The 14135-nt window shown below is 41.6% G+C and overlaps 1 protein-coding gene across 2 annotated transcripts in view; it reads left to right on the top strand.

Annotated features, from left to right (window-relative positions):
• Positions 1-7487: 7487 nt before the first annotated feature.
• Positions 7488-14135, top strand: part of RAP1A (RAP1A, member of RAS oncogene family) — an 81319-nt gene continuing 74671 nt past the window's right edge. For both annotated transcript variants that reach the window (XM_003793885.3, XM_012807664.2), the window contains exon 1: positions 7488-7602. The gene's annotated coding sequence lies outside the window, so the exon portion shown is untranslated. The remainder of the gene's footprint in view (positions 7603-14135) is intronic.

The following is a 14135-nucleotide window of genomic DNA, read 5'->3' as shown; positions in this document are numbered from 1 at the left end:
TGAACTTTTATGAATCTGCAATGAAATGATAGTAATAGATACTACTACTTATCATAACATAAAAATAACACTTTGTTATTATGTGCCAATATCTATGAAAAGTACCAGAGATGCAGTATCTCTCTCAGTTTGTACTAAAGGCCCGAGAAATACTGTACTGTTTCTAGTACCATATTACAGGTTAAGCAGTTTGTCCAAGACTGCACAGTTAGTAAGTGGCATTTAAACGTATGGAGTCTCACATGGGTCATATGCTTATTTACTATACAACAATGCCCCTCCATCATAAGATCAGTAGATAAGAGTTTCTGCAACAAAGAAATCACTTTTTTAAAAATTTAAAATCTGTTTGCCAAAAAAAATGAAAATTGCCAAATCTTTCACTTCAAAGGCATGAAATGTTTTCTTTGTTAAATAGTAAAGAATGTCCATGAGGAAGGGAAGATGAGTGGTAAATGGCCAAAACGGTTGGATTATATTAGATGCTATAAGACTAGTACACAGCTTCTATCATGTGTGACTCACCAAAAGAGTTAGGCAACACCTGAACTGGGCTATACTCTGATTCAGTTAGACAAGTCTATTGATTAATTGCTTGGATATCAGAGCAAAGTCAAATTGCCAAAAAAGATTTTAAACGTTTACTATCAGTGACCTTATCTCAAGGTCAACTGGTAATCAACAATTCATGAACTAGCCCCAGACCATGGACCATTCTGAGTAGCACTAACATAGGTTAAGAACAGCTTAGTATAGTTTCAGTTAAAACATACAAATAGGCTCGGCACCTGTGGCTCAAGCAGCTAAGGCACCAGCCAGATACACCTAAGGTGGTGGGTTTGAATCCAGCCCCGGGCCCGCCAAACAATAATAATGGCTGCAACCAAAAATAGCCGGGCGTTGTGGCGGGCACCTGTGGTCCCAACTACTTGGGAGGCGGAGGTAGGAGACTCGCTTGAGCCCAGGAGTTGGAGGTTACTGTGAGCAGTGAAGCCATGGCACTCTACCCAGGGGCTCAGCTTGAGGCTCTGTCTCAAAAAACAAACAAACAAACAAACAAACAAAAAAACATACAAATAATTGACAGGGCATGGTGGCTCATGCCTGTAATCCCAGAACTCTGTAAGGCCCAGGCAGGCGGATTCTCTGAGCTCAGGAGTTCAAGACCAGCCTGAGCCAGAACAAGACTCTCTCTCTAAAAATAGCCAAGCACTGTGGCAGGTGCCTGTAGTTGCAGCTACTCGGGAGGCTGAGGCAATAGGATCGCTTGAGCCCTAGAGTTTGAGATTGCCAGGACCTATGATGGCACGGCACTTTACCTGGGCAAGAAAGTGAGCCTTTGTCTCAAAAACAAACAAACAAAAATACAAATAACTAATGAATTAGGTATCTGGTTTATATTTTCTCTCTTTCGCTTCACACATACACACACACGCACACATATGAATATTTATTCCTGAAATACATTTACTGAGAACCTACTATACTTCTGGTACTTTTTAGGCTCAAAAATACAGTAATGAACAAAACAGATCAAGTACTTGCCTTCAGGGAATTTATGTTCTAATTCAACCTATGTTTTGACATCCAAAGATTTGAGTGCCAGTTTCAGGCCTTGCTCTGTGCTTTTAGGGAATTCATTTAATCCTTCTGAGCAAATTTTTCCCTCTGTAAAAGGAGGCTAATAATGCCTATGTAATGCTTTAATGCTGTTGTTAGGAGGATTAAATTAGATACTGTAAAATCATTTTGAAGAAAGGAATCACATCTTTCCTATCTTTGTATCCTCAGCACCAAGCATAAAGTGCTTGCCAAGTAGCAAGCCTCAGTTAAGGTTTGTTGAATAAATGTGCATAAGGTCCTGTATGTATGAAATATATATTTTGTTTAAAACATTATACTTGTTCTTCCAATCCTTAAAATTCACTGCACCAATAGGAAAAGTATGTTAGGTATTGCAGGGCATACCATATATAATTCTACTCTTGGGCTACAGGTTTCCAGTTCAAGCTCTAAAAATACATTTTCTAAACACTGATGAGATGGAAGCCTCTTTTTATTGATTTGTATCACAATTTGAATGCTTCCTAAAGGCCTTTTCTATAAATTGACTCTAGAAATAGCTATGTTGGTCTTGCCAGTTCTAACAATACCCACACTCTCTAGGATTACGAACTATGTGAAAGTACCCTATGCTTGGGAAGCATTTGGAAGAAATTCTCAGCCAACAGTAACAGGAAAAGAAATATGAATACAATTAATCTGTTTCTCATCAAAAGTTTGAATTTCATGTTAGAAAAGTGTCTTCCAGGGTGTAAACACCTTCTCTTTGAGTATTAGTGATGTTACTATCGGAGTTTGGGGAATTAATGCACTATAGACTTCATGACAGTGTTTGACCCAATTCAGTGGCTATTGGAGGAATACCTAACTTTACAAGGTGCAAGACTTACACTGCAAGGGGCACTAACATAACTAAAACTCAATGATCTGACCTGGCCTGGTGAGGTGTAATCACGCCTGTAATCCTAGCACTCTGGGAGGCTGAGATGGGTAGATTGTTTGAGCTCACGAGTTTGAGACCAGCCTGAGCAAAAGTGAGACCCTGTCTCTACTAAAAATAGAAAAACTGAGGCAAGAGGGTCACTTGAGCCTGAATTAGAGGTTGTTGTGAGCTATGATGCCATGGCACTCTACCCAGGGTGACAGCCTGAGACTGTCTCAAAAGCAAACAGATGAACTCAGTGACCTATTTGGAATATTTAATGGGAATAAAAATAACCATGCAAAATGTACTACAAGGCAGCTTGTAAGTGCTACAGACAAAGTACAAACAGAAAGCATGGGATTTTAGAGGAGTCTAGTAGGAGCCGCAATACAAGAGAAGCTGTCAAGGATTTCAACAGGTTTAGGTTTGGTAGAAGGGATGAGAGGCATTTGTTGCAGGCTGATAGTTTGAGTTGGCTCCTTTGTAAAAAGATGTTAGGATTACAGTAAGAGGTTCCCTATATTTTCAGGGTATCCTGAAAGGTAAGTCTGGGAGAGTAGGATAGATATACATAGCAGGACAACTGGCAGATTGAGTAGCTTGTATTAATTTGATGTGGAACTAGTGATCTTTGTTTTCCTTTTTTTCTTTTATTTTTTTGAGGCAGAGCCTCTCTCTGTTGCCCTGTGGTTGAGTGCCATAGTATCATAGCTAACAGCAACCTCAAACTCTTGGGCTCAAGCTATCCTCTTGCCTCAACCACCCAACTACCTTGGACTACAGGTGTCTGCCATCATGCCCAGGTAGTTTTTCTATTTTTAGTAGAGACAGGATCTCACTCTTGCTCAGGCTGGTCTCTCTTGAATATCTAAGCTCAGGTGACCAACTTGCCTCAGCCTCCCAGAGTGTTAGGATTATAGGCAAGAGCCACCTTGCCCAGCCTAATGATCATTTTTAAAACAGGGCGGAGTCATGATTTGGCCACTGCTTTAAGGAGATACTCTGGCAAGAACACAAGATGGATTGTGGGTGGAGAACACAGGGGTGGGGAACCTGCAGCCTTGGGGCCACATGTGGCCGTCTGGATCCTTGAGTGCAGCCTCTTAACTGAATCCTTTTAATAAAGGATTTGGTCAAGGGACCACATGGAGCCCAAAGGCTCAGGGTTCCCCACTCATGGATGGAAGAGCCATTGTGTAGAAAGTACAATATCTATTCCTGTGTGGTCCAGTATAGTAGCCATGTGCAGCTATTTAAATACAAATTTAATTAAAATTCATTAAGATTTAAAAATTCAGTTCTTCAATTACATTAGCCACATTACAAGGGTTCAATAGCCACATGTGATTAGTGTCTAGCACTATGCAGATAAAGACCACGTCCATCATGGTGGGATTAGCGTAGCTTGCTACATTTTGTGCCTAACTGGGCAGCTTAGTGACGGAGAAAGGCAGTGACGTGCGCAGAAAAGGGGAAGCCAGGAGGAGGAAGAGCTGGGTTTAGGAGGAAAGGTATCAGATTAGTTTCTGTCAAACACCAGGTGAGGTAAAGTGTCTACACAAATGCTTGGGTGTCCATGGTGAAAGGAAAGGGTCGGAAAACCAAAGCACCCACTGGGATCTCCCAAAACTGGTAACAGAGCCCCAGCAAGAACTAGCTGGCTTATCCCCTCCTGCACTCAGTTTCTCTCCAGTTTTTGCAACTCTCTGAATCGAGTGGGCAATTCAACTCCTCGACCACTCCAGACCAATGGCTCACATACACTGTGCCAAGGCCTGCCTGAGGGCTTTGCTGTTTCTGTTGCTCCTTGCTGCCAGCCTAAACTCTTTTATCTCACAGATATTTTATACTTCCTCTCCCAGAACCACCTCACTCTCCCTTCCCCAAGCCTGATCCTTGGAAAGTCCCATGGCCTTCACTTACTTAATTGCTTCCTCTCCAACTATTCCTAACCTCAGGGACCACCCAAACCATCAACTCACCACATTTTTACTTGACTTGTCCCCTCGCAGCTTAGATTCCAGTGTCTATCACTATAATTACCCCCTATTCCTCTTATTGACTTTTATCAGCAAAACCCAGCCCCAATTGAATACAATTCTCCTTCAATCCCCAGGCACTGAAGTGTAGCTGGGGGAAACTCACAACCTTACTGAGTGGGCTGGACTCCAGACAGCTCTCAGTGCTGTCCACACTACACTTCTCTAGTCACTTTTCCACTCTTTGAGACATTATTTCTTACCTTCTTCTATCTCCTTAAGAAGCCAATAGCCCTTGCCCACTCACAGATTTTTAATTGCCCAGAGGAAAGCATACAAACCAGATCTTACCTCACCAATCCCAGTGAGTACTCAGTGCAGATTGGGAAAAGGTGCATAGATACAGTGTGTGTTGTATGTCAGACTGCTAAAAGGCACCTCCTCTACAAGTGGATCAATTAGAAATGTGCCCCTTTCTCTAGGCTGATGTGGCCCTACCAGAGCACACAACTTGGTGGGCAAAACAAGGGCTGGATTTCGGCCCCCCAGCATCCCCCTCTGCTTTGCAGGGTCCTGAGCACACCAACATCGAAGAGTGTGTGGGTGTGTCTGTACCCACAACCTGGCCTTCTCTCCCAAAACAGTATGTGAACACACTGTCCTTGCTCCTATTCAAGGTCAACCCCTTCACTTCTGTGCTAGGTCCCATTGGTTCTTATTTACTTGGCAACAATCTTTCTACTGTTTTCTCCTCCCATCTCCTGCATCATCAACTTCACCTTTCTAAAGGATCATTCCAACATACCAAAATGAGGAAGCATTTCCTATCTCAAAATGCCCTCCCTTCAGTACCAAGTACCCCTCTGGCTATTGTCCATTTCTCAGTTGCTTTTTAAAGCAAAGCTTCCTTTTTTTTTTTTTTTTTTTAGACAGAGTTCCATTATGTCGCCCTTGGTAGAGTGCTCTGACATTATAGCTCACAACATCCTCAAACTCTTGGGCTTAAGCCATCCTCTTGCCTCAGCCTCCCAAGTAGCTGGGACTACAGGGGCCTGCCACAATACCCAGCTATTTTTTTGGTTGTAGTTGTCATTGTTGTTTGGCAGGTTCAGGCTGGATTCTAACCCGCCAACTCAGGTTTATGTGGCTGGCGCCCTAGCTGCTTGAGCCATAGGCGCGCAGCCTAAAACAAAGCTTCTTAAGAGCTGTTTGGACCTGGCGTAAATCCTTTCTGTTCCTCACCTCCTATTCGATTAACACATCCTAATCAGACTTTCTCCCTCATGACTCCACTGAAACTTTTCATCAAGGTCATCAGCAACTTTCATCAGGCAAAATCCAGTGTTCAAATTACCAGTCCTCTTCTTATTTCAACAGTATCTGATAAGACTGATCACCCCCACCTTCCCGAAGCAGTTATCTATCAACACTCCACCCTCTCTTGATGTTCTTCCTATCTGACTGGTACCTCCTTTTCTCTGTAATCTCCCAGGGTGGTCCTCTCCTCCAGCTACTCCCACTCCCTAAGTGATCCTAAGTAAACCTAAGGCTTAAAAAGCATCCATATGCTGATGAATGCCAAATTTATATCTCTACCAGGGGTATCCAACCTTTCTTTTCTCTGCCACACATTAAATACACAAACACTAACCAAAGCTCATTAGCAAAAATAAAAAAATAAAAATGTCCCTGCATACTTTTCATGATATCTGACACCACAGATAAGCAAAAAAAGTCCTCAGAAAATCAGTATGTGGCTGGCCTGGAGGGTTGTAGGTTGGACACTCCTAGACTCTGGCCTCATATGTCCAATAGTTTATTTCACATCTCCACTTGGATGTATAACAAGCACCTTAAACATGACACATGCAATACAGAATTCTTTTACCCCTACCACAAACCTACTCCTCTTTGAGTCTTCTCCATCTCATTAAATGACACCATTTTAACCTAGTCTTCAGGCTCTGAACCTAAGAATCATCCATGATCTTTTTATATTTTACACACTGTCCCCCAAATCAAATTGCATTCTAACTAAAATGTGTCTTGATAAAATAAAATAGCCCTCTTCTCAGCTGTGTGCAGCTGCCATGCTAGTTAGTCCAAGCTACCACAAACAGCCTCCTTATGGTCCTCCTCCCAACATTTGTGCCTTCCTACTATTTTACAAACATTAATAAGAGTAATTTTTAATAATGTGTATGTCTGATGCAGTCACTCTTTCTCCCTTGGCTTCCTGTTGCGCTTGTAATGGCCTATAGGCTCCGCAGGATCTGGCTACTTGTCCACCTGTCTAACTACATGGCCCTCTGGCTGACTGACTCGACTCAGCCATCAATAAGGCAAGTGCACCCTGACACCTCTGGGTTTAGGGCCGATTTTCTCTCAGACCGGAAATGCTGTTTCTACCTACCCCATCCCACCCCGTGTTTGCTTAGGCTCTTTCCTACATATCATGTATGTACGTACTCAAAGGTCTTCTTTGAAAGACATCTGACCAGCTGTAACGTCATCCTATCTCCTGCTTTATTTTTCTGCACTCCACGTATAATTATCTAAAACTTTTGTCACTTGTTCGTCGTCTGTCTCCCCTCTCCCACGCGACTAGAATGCAAATTCCACAAGGGCCTTTGAGTGTTTCTGTGACTTTATACCCTTTGCCTTGAACAGTGCCCAGTACCTAAAAGGTGCTCAGTTAGTACTTGTGGAATGGTTGCGTTCTCTCCAAATTCTATTACTCCTTAATCTCTGGACCATTCCTCATTTCATTTCGGGCCTTACCCATCCGAACCCTTCGCCCCCATTCCGCTCTCTGCAAAGCCGAAACTCCCCACCCCTTCCCCAGCTCTCCCCGCTCTTTCCTTCCTGCGCGGCTCCTTTAAGTGGATTCCCGAACTGCGCAGGGAAGGCGGGGCTGAAGGTTCCTGGACGCCGACTCAGCGGGGCGGGACGGAACGAAGGGGGCGGGGCCTACGTGCTGCGTGCGTGCGCGTTCTGGAGGCGCCGCCACCGTCGCCGCCGTTCCCGAAGCTGTCGTTGCTGCCGTCGCCGCGTAGAGCCGGAGCAGGAGCCACGGCCGAGAGGAGGGAGGAGGAGGAGGAGGAGGTGGAGGAGGCGCCGGACCCGGGCGGGGGGGTGAGTGAGGGGCGGGGAGCCCCAGCTGGCCCCGGAGGGAGCGGGGGGCGCGGGTCGGCCGAGCCCGGGCTGAGGCGGCTCCTGTCGCCGGTCAGTCCCCTGGCTCCCCCTTCCTCCTCTGCGTTCTCTCGGTGTCCGGGGCGGCGGCCCGGGGGCCTGGCCGGCGGGAGGGGCAGGGACACAGGGAGGCCCGGCCGCTTCCAGGGCCAGAGCCAACCACGCCCGCGGACCCAGCCGGGTTGACTGTGGCTGGGCCTTCGGGAGACGGTCGGGAGGGGCCGGGGCCGGCTGTGGCAGAGAAAGAGGACATTGTGTCCCCCACCCTCCAACTCCCCGAGGTGTCACAGCACAAGCCCATTTCCTTCGCCGTCTCCCCGGACACGGCCCTCGCCCCTCACTCCCTGAGAGGGACATCGCTGCCTTTCTCCTTTTGCATGTCCTCAGTCTGGGGTCAGAGCTTCCTTCCAACCCCACTATCCCTTTGGGGGTACACGAGGAGGGAATTGTTGGGTCGGGTGAATTTCCTGTTCTCTGTTCCCTGCTAGAGAGGTACGGGTAGACTGGAGCGTTTCCCTCTGCGTGTTCAGCTCTGTCAGGGTTCAGGGTCTCTCTTTCCTTTTTTGCCCTGGTGGCTAGGGCTGACATCTTTACACCCTACTCCACCTTCCAGCCCCCTTCCCGCCTTCTTTACCCCGTCTTCTGTAGCATGTCATGTGTTCGCCTTTTCTTGGGTCTCTGCTTCTCCCCTGAATTTTGTTGGGGAAGGGGTCACAGTGTTTTTCTCATTTTCCTTCAAACCAGAGTGGGTAGAAGTGTCACTTTCCCCTCACTCAGGAAATTAAGGAAGGACGGTGTCTTCAGTTGAATTGTGTAATTTATTGCCATGGGGAGAAGTTGAGAGGAAGATACTCATGCCTGAAAAATGGGATCTCCTCACAGGCCTGAGAACCAGAGTTTAGGGGACCTTTGACCTGTTGGAAAAAGAACAAGCATATGTATTCTTTTTGGGAAGGGAATTTGTTTTGTCACCGTTTCGATGGGAGGAGGAAATAAATGAAATGGAATAATAGGGCAGAAGGCTAATGGGCCACAGCCTTACAGGTAGACAGTGTTCTGCTTCTTGGGTGGTAGATGATGTTTCTATTACAATAAAAGTAAAGTGTCAGCTCTTAAAACTTGGGGCTCTTACCTTCAGATGCTTGCAGACAGGCAGTCCCCGGAAGAGGTGCTGCTGGAAACAGGATTTGGAAACTTTCTTTGGGTTTCCTGTCAGAATGTGTGGGAGTGGACATGCCCTGTGGGTAGTTTTTCTTTTCTTTTGATAAATTGATTCCTGTGATACTTTGACATAGTAAGTGCTGATTTAAGCCCCTAGACTAATGTCTTTATTATGCTTTCCTACAACACTTTATGTCTTGAAATTATATTTATATTGTTTGGTATTCTTTTTTTAGTGTGGTGTTTCAATGAATCTTTTTTTTTTTTTTTTTTTGAGACAGAGTCTCAAGCTGTTGCCCTGGGTAGAGTGCCATTGCATCACAGCTCACAGCAACCTCAAACTCTTGGGCTCAAGCGGTTCTCTTGCCTCAGCCTCCCAAGTAGCTTGGACTACAGGAGACTGCCACAATGCCTGGCTATTTTTCTGTTGTAGTTGTCATTGTTGTTTAGCTGGCCTGCGCGGGTTTGAACCCACCAGCCTTGGTGTATGTGGCCAGCACTGTAACCACTGCCATTTCAATGAATCTTAATGTTGTTTCCTTGGTATTTTTAATTGTGTTTTATTTCAGATACAAGTAGGTATAAGTTTTTGAGGACTATACATATTCAGTATTTGTTGAATGAATTGAATGAGTACAAGGATATGTCTAGGTATTGTACATCTCCTATTTTTTTGAGAGGTACTTTATGTAGGATACTGCATTTCACTTCCAACATATAAACAATAATTTATAGGCTTTTTTAGGTCACTGACCCCTTTGAAAATATGATGAAATATATGAACTCTCTCTTTAGAAAAAAGTCAATAGATATTTATTGCACAAAATTTTACATTCAGTTTTAGGGACCTTCTGAAACCAACCACAAATACTTACAGGTGAACTGGAATCCTTCAGTGTTACTCAGTTTTGTATTAAAACTATTCAAAAGTCTTTGTTCATTCTTTGCATGGGCTCAGGAATGACAGTATCTACACTTAGGGACCAACTTTGGATCTTTGGGAATAAGATTTTTCTAGTCACTTTTGACAGCTTAAAATCATCAGAATTGACTTATGGTTATTATTGTACAAAATACTTTTTAGCAATATGATCAGCACTCAAAAATGTTCACAAATCAAACTATTCATTTTTTCCTTTTCAAGCTTATATGCATGGTTTTTCATATAATTTTCTTATCAACATTAATTATTAATTCAAAGTAAGTACTTTTTGAATGCCTGGTATGGGAATAAGACAAAGTCTTTGCTGTCGTGGAGCTTGTATTCTAATCAGGAGATGCACGCCATAACCAGATATAGAATATGTCAGGTGATTAGAGCTATCCAGAAGAGTGAAGTAGGGTAAGGGGATAGAAACAGTGACAGGATAGTTAGGAGCAGAAACCTACAGGAAACCAGGGATGTGTAGAAACCTTAGAAAAGAAGGTTACAGGCAGAGAGGACAACAAATACCAAGACACCTAAATGAACTTGGCCTTTTGATAACAGCTAGGAGGCCAGTGTGTGAGAAAGTGAGAGGACTTGAGGTGAGAGAATTAGCTGGGGCCACTGTAAGGCTTGTAGGCAATGGTAAGAACTTTGGATTTTACTTTGGATGAGATGAGAAACCCTTGGATGTTTTGAGTAGAGGAGACCTATTTTGAGTTAAGTTTGTAAACCTTATTGTGGCTGCTGTGTGGAAACCAAGATAGGGGACGTGGGGTGAAGAGGTAAGAGTGGAAGCAGGAAGACCAATTATGAGGATAATAATCTTTGTTTCTAACCTTTTTCAGTGATTGCAAAATAGTCTGGTTTTTTTTTTGCTATTGGGGATATAGGTAATTTCTTTTTCTCCTCTATTTTTTTCCCTCTAATTCTGTAACAGATTACCCTTCTTTCTTAAAATAATAAAGTGAGCATATGCATATGCAACATTTTCTTTCTTTTGCAATATTTCCTGAGGATTCATTTCTAGAAGGACTGCCCAATTCAAAACCTATAAACACACTTCTGGTGTATATCTGAATTGCCTTCAAAGAATAGGTTATACTAGTTTTGACAGCTACAGTTACTGAGCATGAATTTTCACTGGCTCTTATTATTTAGCACTTAAAAAATAATTTCAGTCATAAAAAATATTTTAGATTGTTAGGTTGAATTTTTCAGTGGCTTACATTTAGAATTTATATGTTAGTTCACCTCTCTTTTCAACATTTAACAGGAGGGTGCTAATTATTGGATATAATTAGCTGTTTGGATATAGAGATGAATTAGGCAGGGTCTCTGTCCTCAGGTAGTTTTATACTCTGTAGTAATACATGATAGTTAAAAAACTCCAGATTTTGCTAGTGTTTACTGTTATCTATGAACTTTGTTAGTGTATGTATGGTTGATGATCTTTTTTTATATAAAATAGATATTTCAGGTATGCAGCCAGTTTTTCACATGGGTAATTAATTTTATTTTTTACAAAGGAATTTTTAATGATATCTGTAATTTACTTAATTTCTGTTTTGTATAGTTTTAAAAACTTACAGCTGAGAGCCCCATGTTTTGTTCTTTGCAATAAATTACACAACAGGTACTTAGTTGAAGACTCTCATAGTTGAATTTTTAAGTTGTTTGCATTTATAGTTTTTCAGAAAACAGAGACTATTGTTTTTGTTAAATAAGGTCAGCATTGCATCTTTGAAATTTTATTTAGTTTATAAGGGAGGATGATAGCAGTCTGTATTGATAGAAAATTATACCATTGTGAGGACTTTGTTCAGCATTTCTGGTTCTGAACCGTCCATGGCTTGATTTGGCATAAGCAGAGAACAGGAGCTTCAACATCTATAAAAGGGAACAGGTTGCACTTGCCGAGTTAACTGAAAGCACCTTAATCTCTGTCTGATATATTCTAAGGACACAGTAAATGTTTGTTGAACCCCAGATAACTTTTAAGCTCCCAGGTCTAAAAATCTCTTATTTTACATATTCAATAGGAATAACTCTATAAGGTGTTTCTATTTTAATACTGTGGTGCACTTAAAATTGTGAATATAAACTTACTTTCCCCCTGATGTTTCCTTTCAAATTAAATGAATCGACTATAACGATTGTAGGTAATCAGTTGTAAAAGTGTTAATGGTGTATCTTTAAGTATTTTTTGCCCACTTAGATACCATATATTCTGCATTATCTAATGCCATAATTACATCTTATGAAAAAGTTTAGCATTAAACAGAAATATATAGGCTTTTGTATGTTACTGAGAGGTGAAAGAGATAAAGTATCATTTTTTTCTTCTTTTTTTCCCATTTTGTTCTGTGTATGAAATTTGGAGATTACAAACTGTACTTTTAATGTGCTTTTCAGTCTTTCATATACAAAGATAATGGCCCATTTAGATATTGAATTTTTTATAATAATAGTTACAAGTTTGCACTGAATGATTCACACTCTACCAGTCCTCTTGACACAGTCTCATTTTGAGGTGACTGGTTGACAGGGCAGTTTATTTCAATATTAAATGATCCAGATGAGTATTGAACCTTATAAGCTTAGCTTTGCTCATTATCATGATGTTCTGATCAACAAAGCAGTTCAGCAGAGAACTGTGCCATGCTCTCATTTCCGCTTGAAAATAGGCCATTTAGAGATAGAAAGTACAAACATGCTCACGCACACACACACACCCCCCCAATAAAAAAAGGAAATTGTGTGTGATTATTAAGGTAGAGTTTAAACAGGAAATAGCGTGCTTTTTATAAGTGGTCTAAAAATAATTATTTTAATGTAGTATTTAGAAGAGTGTGATATACACAAGGAAGATTAATGTGTTTTGTGAAATAAACTTAAGTTGTTAGACAAATTAATGGTTTTTTAAAAGTACTAATGACTTATTTAAGCTTTATAAATCTGAAAAATTCTTTATGAATCATTCCAGTTTTCCCTTTGTTTCCTATCTCTGGCCTATTTCATATTGGCAGAGAGTGAGTCAAAGTGTGGAGTATCAAAGTTAACCAAATTTAAAATTAAATATATAATCCTATGATTGATCTCAGAATATCGTTAAGCCAAATTTCATAATAGGAATTTACTGAACTACAAACAACTGATAAGAGATACTTAGATTTTTTTTTTTTTTATTTTTTGAGACAGAGCCTCAAGCTTTCCCCCTGGGTAGAGTGCGGTGGCATAGCTCACAGCAACCTCCCAACTCCTGGGCTCAAGCGAGTCTCCTGCCTCCACCGCCCAAGTTGCTGGGACCACAGGCACCCGCCACAACGCCTGGCTATTTTTTTTTTCGGTTGCAGCCATCATTGTTTTATGGAGGGCCCGGGCTGATTTCGAACCAGCCACCTTAGGTGTATGTGGCTGGCACCTTAGCCACTTGAGCCACAGGCGCCGAGCCAAGATACTTAGATTAATTAAAACTTGAAATACCCTACATTGAACTCATAAGTATATGCACCGATTACATGTTATTCATGGTTTTTTGTAATTTTGTGCTGTATCCACTTATTTTGAATATGTAAAATAACTTTGCTCATAATAGACTGGTTTAGCTATCAGAGAAAAAAACTTATAAAGAGGTTCTAAGAGGTGGGTGCAACTATTTGGACAAATTCCAAATGCAGTTTATATGATTTTTAAGTTAATAATAGGAAATCTCTTATTGCAGACTGTACATTTTAGTTTATTCAGAGAGTAAATTTATTTAATGTATTTTCACTGCTATTTTAAAGTTCATTTATTCTATTCTAGACAAGTTGGCAATACTATAAAACATTAAGCACCCACTAAGTTAATTATCATAGTAGTTGAAATTTAACACTAATCTTTGCATTTTGTATAGTTTACAATCTATCCCCAATCTGTTGATGCCTTTGAAACTGTCTTTTAAATTCTGGGGTTATGAAAATGTTGCATAATTTCAATTAATTTCAGATTCAGTCATGGAGCAGATGTTACAGTGACCCAAAATTAGGTTCTTTGATGGACACTGAGATGTGAAGGTGTAGTTTCTGCTTTAAGTAATTTATAGTCTAGTAATTTATGTTTGCTAGAGCCTTATATGTGTTTTATAAATACAGCAGAATCTCCGTAAGTTGACTACCCAGGGGACTGAAACTGGTCAACATATGGAGGTGATCAACATAAGAAACTAGGCCTGGTGCATGTCTGGTCTATGAAAATTAGGTCAATTTAAAGAGGTGGTCAATAGAGGGAAGCAGTCAATTGTAGAGGTTCTTTTTTTTTGAGACAGAGCCTCAAGCTGAGCCCCTGGGTAGAGTGCCATGGCTTCACTGCTCACAGCAACCTCCAACTCCTGGGCTCAAGCGAGTCT

The sequence above is a fragment of the Otolemur garnettii genome, unplaced genomic scaffold (genome assembly GCF_000181295.1).
Source record: "Otolemur garnettii isolate 467f Iridium unplaced genomic scaffold, OtoGar3 scaffold00073, whole genome shotgun sequence".
NCBI lineage: Eukaryota > Metazoa > Chordata > Mammalia > Primates > Galagidae > Otolemur > Otolemur garnettii.
The sequence above is the reverse complement of the archived record's forward strand: the minus strand, read 5'-3'. Positions and strand labels throughout refer to the sequence as shown.